Raw genomic sequence first — 12,500 nt, forward strand, 5'->3', positions numbered from 1 at the left:
ACCCGCCATCACCTGACCAAAGCAACTAACCCTCCAAAACCCGCCATCACCTGACCAAAGCAACTAACCCTCCCAAACCCCCTGTCACCCACCCAAAACAGCGAACCCTCTCTAACCCCCCATCATGTGCCTAAAAAACTAACCCCCTCTAGCATCTGAAAAGATGGGGATACCGATGAAGAAGACGCAGCGTGAGGAAGTATCTTTCAGGTGATTATCAGGCACCATCTGCTAATTGCGCTATGTGTCTTTACTTCTTCCTGGCTCTCTGAGCTTTGTGTTCTCTCCCTCCCCCTCTCCCTGTTTCCACCCCCTCCCCCTCTCCCTGTTTCCACCCCCCCCCCCCCCCAGTCTTCCAGAGCAGAGATCAATAGTTTTTCCACTTTTAAACACAACTGCATGGCACACAGAGATTGGTGTGTACAGGGGAGCAGTGAGGTCAGCAGAGAAGCACCTGGTCTTCCAGAGCTCGCAAATAAACACAAGCCACACATGTAGGGATCTGACACACAGGAACGTACACACACACACACACACACACACACATCTTCATATACACTCGCTCTCATATACTTACAGATGCCCATACACCTCATACACAAACACACACACACACACACACACACACACACACACACACACACACACACCACAAACCCAAATTAGTTGTACAAATGAACCTTTCCTTAGCGCTGTCTTGAAGCAAATGAGGATCTTGCAATGACAACATTTACCGGAGTGCTATTTCCTACTTTCTCATAAAATGTTTAGCCCACTGTAGGCATAGGTCCACACTGATCAGTCTCTAAATTTAATTGCTTTTATATGTTACCTATTTATACATTCATCCTTTACTGAGGTCATTCCAGGACCATAAAAGGGTACCATAGAATTTTCCTCTGGGAATTGAACTGGTTTGGTTTATAAAAGCCGCACCCTACCTCTACATCACACGATAAACAGGTCGATGAGGACATACTGATCTGTCCCACCCGAACCTTTCCTGACATGGCAATATTTCACTGAAATCGCTTAGTGTTCACCAGAACACTCTAGACTCTTCTAAGGAAAGCTCCACTTGGAATGTATATTAGAAAAAAACACACATGCCTTTCCTCATCTGCTTCAGTACTGCTATATCTGCGTCTGAGCTGCACATACCCACACTATGAAATCAATTGTGCACTCTCCCTGATTGTCTCCCATACAGCCTGTGCTAACGTTTGTGTTTTCAATTGCTCGAATCACACAGTGAAATCATCTCCCCGCGGTTCACTCCTCGCCACTGTGTCTTGTTTCATTGATATAAACTACATCATGCTCATAAAGGTTGCATCTGTAAGGCGACAGAGACCGTGTGCAGCGTAAAGTCAAAAATAAGGAGCTCCTGCCAGTTATCTTATATACACCCATCAATACCCTTTATAACACCACCCCAGTTCCAATAAACATTAATTTTTACTGAATCAGCACATAAATCATTGACAACAGCCAGGTGTGTGGATACAGATAAAGACAAAGTGAAATGAAAAGAGCCTTAAAGAGCATTTAGCATTAGGGCTGCTAACCGTGGGAAAATGGGCATAAAACAGGATTAATGCTGACGATATTCACCCAGTTACAGAAATGAGACTGTCTGTGATATTCACCCAGTTACAGAAAGGAGACTGTCAGTGGCATTCATCCAGAACACGAGAGGAGAAATTAACAGGAAACATTACAGGTTCAGCTTTGCCTTTAACCATGCTTCTGTCTGAAAGGTGAGGTGATGGAGTGTACACTGAATCGGAAGCAGACAAACTCCCCTGTTCCTGGTATTTTCCTGTCAAGGACGGTTTGGGTAATTGGCCACTGGGAGACCAGTGCTGTGTTTCTGCCGAGCCTGCAGAGACAATTTGAATAACACTGCTGAGGAACCACAGGCCCCCACAGCAACTTCCAGAACCTTCTGTCTTCTCACGCAGGTAAGCCTAGTCAAGGAGCTCACCCTTACTGTGAGAGCAATGATCCTGACACACTCAGTAATAAATGAGCTGAACAGAGGAGGCATACAATGGAGATTCACAAAGGGGCTCTACACAGGAGATCTACAGTGGAACTCGCCAGAAGGACTCTGTCCAGGGGACCTGCACAGGTGAGGTCTGCAGTGAAATTCTACAGAAGAGCTTTACAGGGGACCCCTACAGGAGAACTCTACAGAAGAGCTTTTCAGGGGACCCCTACAGGAGAACTCTACAGAAGAGCTTTTCAGGGGACCCCTACAGGAGAACTCTACAGAAGAGCTTTTCAGGGGACCCTTACAGGAGAACTCTACAGAAGTGCTTTATGATAGAGATCTATAGCAGAACTCTACAGTGGAGCTTTACAGAGGAGCTTTAAAGAAGACCTCTCTACAGACAGCCTCTCTGGCGGACCCGGAGGGTGACAGCAAGACGCTCAGTCCGGCTGGGAAGTGATGAGCTTCTTGTCTGTCACCCCCCTCCAAGACCCTAGGGCTCACAGTAAATTATTGATAATCCACCGCTTAGCTGACCTGTCACTTAATGAAGTGCTTAGGAGTGTCAGAGATGTTAATAAAGACATTGGGGGGGGGGGGGGGGGGGGGGGGTGGAGGAGGGAGGGAGAGGGGGAAGGAGAGAGAGAGGTAGAGATGAGAAATAATTATGAAATAATAATTATCATTGTAATTTATTATTATTGTATTTTTGCATGATTGTCCTTCTGCTTAATTGTGTGGTTTTTCAACACAAATGCTTTTTTCCTTCAGTCATGCCATTGAAACTAACTGAATTGTATTGAACAGGTAGACAGAGAGAGCTGCTCAAAGATCATGCTATTTTGTGAGCTCCAGAGAAAAGCCAGGTCGTCTCCAGGTAACAGTTATGTACAGGTGGACTGACCATGGACATCAGGATGTGGGTTATAACTGTATGGTCAGCTCGAGACCAGAGAATGAGACAGAGATCCACATTACATTATTGTCAATTAGCAGATGCTCTTATCCAGAGTGACTTACAGTAGATTACACTTTTATCCATTTATACAGCTGAATATTTATTTGAGGCAATTCTGGGCTAGGTACTTTGCCCAAGGGCATAGCAGAGGTGCCACAGTGGGGATTTGAAGCGGCAACCTTTTGGTTACCAGTCCTGATCCTCAACTCTACACCACCCCGCCCATTCATTGACAATGTAATATATACTCATGAGCATATATTCATTAAATTAATATATCCATCAAACATTAATTAAAAATATTATAACTATGTTCCCCACTTTCAAAAAATATGACTGATGTGAAAATGTCAGTTATGCTGGGAGAGTTACCCACAGCCCTGCGGGCAGCTCAATATGTAGACACACAGTGAGTGCCCTGTGCAGCGAAAATTGCTCTGCATGTTTGTGTGTGTGTGTGTGTGTGTGTGTGCGTGCATGTATATGTGCTCCATATGTGTGCTAGCCTGAATACATCCCCGTAGGCCTGTAGCTGTAGAGTCTAGATACTCATGGCAACCGTGTGATTCTAAGAAACTCTTGACCCCCCCACCCGAATCTCACCACTGCACTAACATCAGACCCACAACTGAGCATCTACTCCGCCCCCCAATCACATACCTCAATCTGCCCCATTACTGAGCATCTACTCCGCCCCCCAATCACATACCCCAATCTGCCCCATTACTGAGCATCTACAAGGAAATGACAAGGCAGTGAATACGCAATAAGTCTAAATGTCTAATTTTAATTTCTCAGTGTTATCATCAGTATTGCCAAAACAAATTTGTTTTTTTCAGTAAGTGTCGAAGCATTAGAGCAAATTTGTTTTCTTTAATACAGTACATTGTCAATCTACAATTTGGTTTGGTAACTCAATTTACATCTCCCATGACCCACCTGTGGGTCGCAACCCAGACTCCGAAAAACAGTGGCCTACCGTGGAGAGAGAGAGAGAGAGAGAGAGAGAGAGAGCCCTCTGGAGGGCTGTTGTTCAGTCTTTCTAAAGTGGCACTTCCTCACCTCATCACTGCTGTAATAGTGTGCTTTACCCTGCTTTTGCTTCACAGAAACGTCCCTCCATCATGTCACTGCTTGTGACAGCTATAATTACACAGTGTCGCATGGCCCCTCCCACTGCCTGAGCAGGAGGGGGGGTGGGGGGAGGGGTGGGGGAGAGGCAAGCCCGAACAGGCACGGCGACAGGATCAGCTGAACTCACCACATCTGACACGTCCACACCCTGTAACCGAGACCCAGGCCACACCTCTGCAGCACAGAAACACAAAACGATGAAAGACCGTCTGCTGGGTCCCCGCCGGAGGGGGCGAGGGGGGGCTGGTAGAGACTCCAGGGGGTAAAGGTCACCATCCGCAGAGATCAGAATTCAGGGAAACCAGAACAGCGTCAGCCAGGGGGTCAAACACAGCACCAGGGAGGCAGAACGCAGAGGCATCCAAAGCTCCGTTAGCGATATGACATTCTTATTACCAAAGCTCTGTTCGCAATATGACATCCTTATTATCAAAGCTCGGTTAAAGATATGACATCCATATTACCAAAGCTCTGTTAAAGATATGACATCCATATTACCAAAGCTCTGTTAAAGATATGACATCCATATATGCGCTGCTAACATCCATATTGGCAAAACTCTGAACCCTGGTACCTGTATTCAGTCAGTCTCTCCTGGCAGGCAGGCCAGTCTGACGGCCTCTCTGTACAGAGCCCAGGATGCCTGAAGGTATGGAGGCAGCCAAGGGGTGGGGGGCAGGTGGAGCAGTCTGGTAGTCTGGTAGACAGGTGGAGTGCATCTGTACTCTTTGAAGTATATTTAGGTGACTGAACGACTTGGTTTGTTTTGCCTATGTTGCAGAATACTGTGACTTAATTACAAACCAGTGTTCTTCTCCCTAATTACTCTCACCATAATTATTACACATCATCACTACCTGCTACTGCAGTCTCCTCTTCCAGAACCAGCCACACACATACACACACACACAGATGCACACGCACACACACACACATACACAAACACACGCACGCACACACATGCACACACACACACACACACAGTCACAAACACACACACACACACTCACACACACACACACACACACACACAAACACACGTTTTTCCATCTCATTAACAGCCCAAATTCACCCATCAGTTGTACAAATAAACGTCTCCTTAGTGTGGTCTTGAAACAAACAATAAATGCAGACAAACTCCCACAGACACGGACACACACACATACACACACACACACACACTCACACAGGGGGACACGGGGAAGGACAGTGAGTTAAATTGGAGGCCAAAAGAAATCAAACAAAATGAAGAAAGTGTATTTTTTAGAGTGCTGGGTGGAGGGGTAAGATTGATTGGAGAAAGCCTTCCCTGGGTTGTGTAATATCTTTAAACTGGCAGCAGCCGCCATTACCCATTCGTCTTCCTGAGAAATGCCTTGTCAGGGAAGCCAAAGGAATTTTAAATTAATGTCACTTCCTCTCCATTTAAAAAAAAGCCAGCTTGATGACACCTTGCCAACCTTTATTTTATTATTATTATTTGGGCTTTATGCGGCTTTAATTTATCGAGGGGATCAAACTGGAGCACATTTCAGAAACTGGAGAGAGAATCCCAGCATGAGAGAGAGAGGGAGAAGGAGAAAGAGGACAAGAGAGAGAGGAAAGGAGAGAAATGAAAAGAAAGATAGAGAGAGGAAAGAGAGAAATGAAAAGAAAGATAGAGAGAGGAAAGAGAGAAATGAAAAGAAAGATAGAGAGGAAAGAGAGAAAGAGATAAAGAGGAGAGAGAGAGGAAAAGAGAGATGAAAAGAAAGATAGAGAGAGGAAAGAGAGAAAGAGATAAAGAGGAGAGAGAGATGAAAAGAGAGATGAAAAGAAAGATAGAGAGGAGAGAAAGCGAGAGAGGGAGGGAAAGCCAGAGAGAAGAGGGTAGTGCAGAGGTTAGAGAGAGGGCTGTATAATTAAGTGTGGCTCATAACGATGATCTTATTTTTAATTTATAACTTGACGACACAGTTCTGCTTGTTGCAGTACAAATAAAGCTCTCTGTCAATTTAATATGAATGGAACAGAGGGAGAGATAAGCAGAGGTATACGAGAAAAAAGAGTTTATGTAAAGCTCTTTACGTAACCACCGCCATGCTATAAAGAGCATGACTAAAGACAAACGGACAAAAGAGCGACAAAAATCAAAAATAAGTATCAAAAAAAGATAAAAACTCATCTCTACATAACTACTAACACGAGTATAACAGCAAAAATACAGAAAGGAACAAAGAAACAGAAAATCTTACCGAGAAGTGTGCGAGAGGTGGGGGGGCTGGGGGGCTGGGGGGGCTGGGGGGTGACAGCAGCGGAGTACAGGTGTAGGTAGCGTGTGTAGGAGGACGATTCCGTGCGGCACAAACACGCCTGAAGCTCTTGCACTTCACTGCAGGCCCATGGCTGTCCCACGAGCACGTATGAGTGTGTATGTGAGGAGAGGGATGCTCTTCTGAATCACAGAAATACCATTGCGTTACAGGAGACAGGCAGTGAGAGAAATATACAAATATACGGGATGCGTTATTAAAATAATTTTTTAAAGAAGCATTAAGCCACTTGCTTGCGGTGTAATTTTTTGATTAGAGGTCATACCACAGTCAGTCAAAGAACAGGCTCATTCTCACACGTTACAACACGGAGCAACACTCAGATATGGAGTACAGCTGGATGAAAGCCCCCGGACCTGTGAAATCCCAGTCAAACACTGCACCTGAACATCAAACAGGCCGTGAGGGCAACCCAAGGAAAAGAAAGCCTAAATGTGCAGACAGAGAACCAGAATCTTCCGTTCAAGAAGTCAAAACTGATCTGAATACCCTGCAGGTGTGAAACACAATTCTCTGAGAAAAATCTGAAATATGGACTTCACTCACACAAAGCAAATATACAGTATCAGGTGCAACAAAAAGTGGGTGAATGAGGAAGTGTAGAAATGCTGCAAAGTTAGCCTGTCGTTTGATATTCATCAGACACCTGTGATAGACACATTCACATCTAAGCCACCACATGCAGAAATGTCAAACCACTTTCACCTGTCTTTCTTTTCACCTGCCAGGAAGTTGTGAAGTCGTGATTGTCTTTTAATTTTTTTTTTCATTTAAATTACAGGGAAGCCAGACGGAGACATTTGTTATAATCCATTGATTTTGAATGAAAGAACATATTCACTACCAAAGCAAAAGAATAATTGCTAACAGCTGAAAAACCTACACAATTCTCATCATCTCTTTAACTTACGACATTCAGAGCACAAACCGTTATTGTGCTCAATGACAGGGATTATCCAAAGGGCCCAAACGAGGTATCCAAAGCTTCAGAGCACAAATAAGTAATGCAAAGCATTTCCATGCAGAACTGCACACAAATTGTGAAAGTTAACCTTTTCACAAGCGCTGCACACAAGTTCTGGGCTGGACAGTTTATTGGCTGTTGGGGCCCTTTTAAAATTTTTATTTTCATAGCGAAGTAAATGCATAAATAAAAGAAACGAATAAAATGAGATTACCATCTCATGACTTCACAAGAGACAGATGAAAGCAGTTTGACATTTCCACCTGTACCTTCTGAGGAGATACGAACGTATCTGTCAAGGGTGAAGTTAACCTTCCTGCCGACTGCCGAACACCAGCCACTGAGGCCTCTGTGGATGGATGATGTATAATTGTGCGAAAAAGTGGTGAGCAGCTTCACCATTGCCTGCAAACCACTGCACCTTCGAGCATTTGATTCAGTGTCATGTTTAACTGGGTTGAGTAGTTCGACAACACTATGGCTGTTCATCCTGTATCGTCATTCAGGCGGAGAGGGGAAACTCACATGCGTAAGGCCCTCGTTGCTCGTGCTCTTCTCAGTCCACGGAAATGGCGGCCGCCGGAGCCGCAGACGAATCAATAACTCCTTTTGCCTTAAATATGACACAGCGGCACCTACCAGTTGCTGCCACCTCCTTACAAAGTTGTAAAATTTTCATGCAAATAAAAGAGGTCACAATGTACAAAGACTTTAGTAAATCAAAGGTAATATTTAATAGACATGATATAAATAATCTCCTCCCGTTTTCAGCATCTCGCCCATAAATGAATATGCACAAAACATTACCATATTCATTAAGCACCGAGCTGCAGTTTGGAATCGACTCAGAAGATCAATTCTTAATTGAGACTTCAAGCCATTCTGCCTGTTAAATAAATATCCTCTCCCTTTTGCAAACAGGTAGCGACACATTTACAACTAAAATACACATGCGAATAATGCAGCACATCTGAGGCGAAGTGTGTGCTTCCTCCCGCTCTCCGTGAGGCGCATTAAGAGGCAGCAGTGAAAGCTACATCACGTCAAGATGTTCAAACGTGCACTTTTGTAGGAGCCAGAATACAGCACCTCTTCCTACTGGAACTGTCATTCACGCACAAAACAGACTTCAAGGGGTTCCGAATAACTCCCACTTTGAAAGCTAACACACAGAGGGTGTTTAAGAGACTCTACATTTCAGGGCCTGCGCATAGAACAATCTATTGTGTGTAATTATAAAAGCTTCTGCAAACAAGCCATTCAAACTCATCTACAGAGCTCCTCTTTTCAGAATCGATATCACTGAAGACGGAGGATAGAGTCTGGCAAATGCGATTCTTATGGACAAGTGTGATGTATTTGGATTTGGCTGCTGTACTATAGCTTATCATTGAGTCATTTATCAGTGACAGGCAGCACAGCGGAATAAAGAGACACACGCCCTGACCCACACCCTCACCTCCACCCCGCCTCCCCGATCAGCATCCTCTCCTCACGGCCCACGATTCATTTTGCTTTTTATGCCATGTTTTTCTTCCAAATGCAGCTCTGTCCAATAAAATAATACCCTCAATATTTACTCATACCCCGCATTAAATCCAAACAAAAACATTATATAACATGTACTGGATCATTTTTTTAATTTCATTTTAATGGCATTGAACAGACCAGTAATATGCTGTTCTAAAAGATCCACACAGTGAACAATTCTACGCATGAAGTTCATAGTACATAGAATATGCAGTACTCATCAACATCATCAATTACCATGCAATCAGACACAATCAGAGAAAGAACATAGATAATTTAAATGAATTATTTACCATTTATCTTGGATGAGTTTTGACCATTATGCCATTTAATGTGATTTATGATATTCTTATGTATTTGATGCCTTCACAGAGTTGCTAGGATGTCTTATCTTCAGATTAACACAGGTTAAGATGTGTTAATGGTTGATGCTGTGCATGAACTTGCTGATCTGGCGCTGTTGCTCATTTAGCTTCTGCTCTCCTGTGCTGAAAGTTAGCCTGAAATAGAGTGTCTGGTAAATGAATGTAACGTAACGTAACGTAATATAATGAATTATTAAATCTTGTTTACCATGATCTAATATCAAGCCATTTCCCTTTATTTGTATGACACATCCCTACCACTTATGCCAGATGCTGCAGCCTGTTCTCTAAGGCCCAGATAGGATGTCCTGTGTACATCCAAAACACATCTCATACAGGAAACCTTAAAATAATATTAACTGCAATCTAGATACCTAAAGCTGTAAATCCTGATACATTTAATCATATCGATAAACAATTTTTGTTGATCACAATAAATCAGACTCTTACCCATTGTTCCTACGTAGCCCCCCCCACTCTTCTCTGACCCCATCCTCCCCCCCTCATGCCCCTCCTCCTCAGGACTTGCCTCTCCAATCTGTGCTCTGATCCTGGATCAGTGTCCACACTTTCCCATTGCCTGTTGCTTTATTTGTTGCTCAGGCTCTGTGAAGTCTGAATCGCAAATTAACAGCATCCCCTGGGGCGAATTTATTCATTCAAGAAGACAGGCGTTTACTGGTCACATCACAGGCTGACGAGAAACAGGAAGAGACATGCTATTCAAACGTGACCGCATCACAGCCTCAGATATCCTGTGAATGAAGAGAGTCAAATTATGACAGACAATCATGAAATGAAAATGTGTGAGGAGTATGGGCATCGCGTCTGAAACGGCTTGTTGGTGCTGCTCTCTGAGCTGTAGGCTTGCAGTCAGGCAACACGGCTTTGCTTACTCATAATGTTAAGCAAGAGACTTATCACTGGCCTCTGAGCCTGAGGGGGGATGGTTTGAAGATGGGCTTGTGTGTGTGTGTGTGTGTGTGTGTATGTGTGTGTGTGAGTGTGTGTGTGTGTGACTGTGTCTGTGTGTGTGTGTGTGTGTGTGTGTGTGTGTGTGTGTGTGTGTGTGTGTGTGTGTGTGTGTGTGTGTAAATGTTTCTCCTTGTGGAGATTGCTGTTGATGTCATTATGCATGTTGTGTTCCTTCTCGCTGTGTGAGTGTCAGAGCACGCCCTGGGGCCTGTCATTCCAATTATGAGACAGGCAGTGGTGAACAATACCCAACACTATACTTACAATGGCTCTTACACTCACACACACACACACACACACTCACACAGACACTCACTCACACACACACACACATGCATGCACGAGCACACACACACACACGCGCGCACACAAAGACAACATCATTGAGATTCTACATAATGCATTCATTTACATAAGAAGTCATTTCAAAGAAATACCTTTCATCATTCCAATTACAAGACTACAAATGCTATAAGAAATTCCAGTGCAAATTCTTTAAAGAAATGCCTTTTCACCAACGTGCACTATAAGATTACATTCCCTTGCAACGTCCAGTAGTATTGACACTGACAGGAGATGGGATTTTAAAATTCTTCTGATGAATTCCATTCTTGAATGGAGGTCCTAAATGTAAGGCAGTATCTGAAAGATGGGCCACCAGGCCTGCAAGGCACACAGATCAGATACACCAAGTGCAGAGCCATCTTTGTTTATGTCATCATGTCATCCACCCCTAAAGCCTAATCCTGAGTGCTCTGAGCTCCATTATTTCAGAGGCACAGGAAGATTTGCTCTTTCCTCCACCCCTCTCAATCCCCTGTTTTTCCCAGCAGAAGGTTTAGGAGTTCAGGACCTCAGCATTGCTCTGAAGAAAACACACACACACACACACACACACACACACACACACACACAATACCACTACTCAAACAGAAAGGGCTTCTAAGTGAAGGCAAATCCCATCCATACATGTATGAAAAACACTTGCTTGCGTCAAAACATACCTGCAAAATGTCTGCAAATCAATATTCTGTTATTCACTTGGACAAAAGAGGTGCTGCATTATATGAAATCTTTTGAAAAATAACATTGATAAATCAAAAAATAAAAAGAAATATTGTAAGCTATGTAAGCAGCTCTGAGCATCTGTTAAGATAATACAATGTGTAATGTGTGAGAAAGCAATCCAGGTGAAGCAGTGCAGGCCAATCCAACACCACAGTGATGGTGTCACACAGTCCAACAACACCTGGGTCAGGCTGACAGGGCATTACAATAATCTACAGCACTGTATAAAGACCAATTCCTGCAATGACATCACACCATGTTCAAGTGCTGCATTAGTGGTTTTATATGACATCTGAATCACGCTGTAAAACAGGCTTTGACTGCATTCACAGCCTCTTCGCCAAGGTCAACTCCTCACACGCAGCCCGTAGAAGCGCTGTGATCGATAAGAAAGAGCCAGAGTGAGAGTACCGTGTTAGTGTGTGTGTGTGTGAGGGAGTGAATGGGTGAGCGTGTGATTGCATGTGTGATTGTGTGTGCATACGGTTGTTTCAGAAAAATTGTATGTGAGTGTTTTGTATGAGTGAGTGTGTGTGTGTGTGTGTGTGTGTGTCAGTGTGTGTGTGTGTGTGTGTGTGTAAGAGAGTGAGTGGGTGTTGTGTGTCAGTGTGTGTACGCACAGTATTAATGGATCAGTTCCCAGTGAGTGGGGTGGGTTCACTCTGTATGTGTGTGTGTGTGTGTGTTTGTGTGTGTGTGTGTGTGCGTGTGTGCAGTGTGTGTAGTGTTAATGGATCGGTTCCCGGTGAGTGGGGTGGGTTCACTCCATTCCACTCAGAGCTAAAATGCTGATCCCACAAAGCCACGTCTTCATCCTCCATACTGAACATTATGCAAATGAGGAATACGCCAACATAAAACAACAATTTGCACTCTGCTAAGTCCCGGTCAGACTTCTGAAAGCCTCTGCCTGCAAATTCTCAAATCAATAGCGGAGATTTGTGTGCATTAGCAAAGCAAGGCCTCTCGACACATTCTGCTAGTTCTAACACCATTTGTCTGCTCTGGCCTCATATTAAACAGGATTCATTTCTGCCAGCACGATACAGCATAAAACAATTCAGGAGCTGTCGGCCTTCTGAGATGCTAATTACATGTTAACTGATGATTTGAAAACGACGCTTCCAGTGCCAGCGATTTTTCGGACACATTTTGTGTAATAAAACACAGGTGCTGTCATCATTTTTCCCCCCTGGTG

The sequence above is a fragment of the Megalops cyprinoides genome, chromosome 16 (genome assembly GCF_013368585.1).
Source record: "Megalops cyprinoides isolate fMegCyp1 chromosome 16, fMegCyp1.pri, whole genome shotgun sequence".
In the NCBI taxonomy this organism is placed as follows: Eukaryota; Metazoa; Chordata; class Actinopteri; order Elopiformes; family Megalopidae; genus Megalops; species Megalops cyprinoides.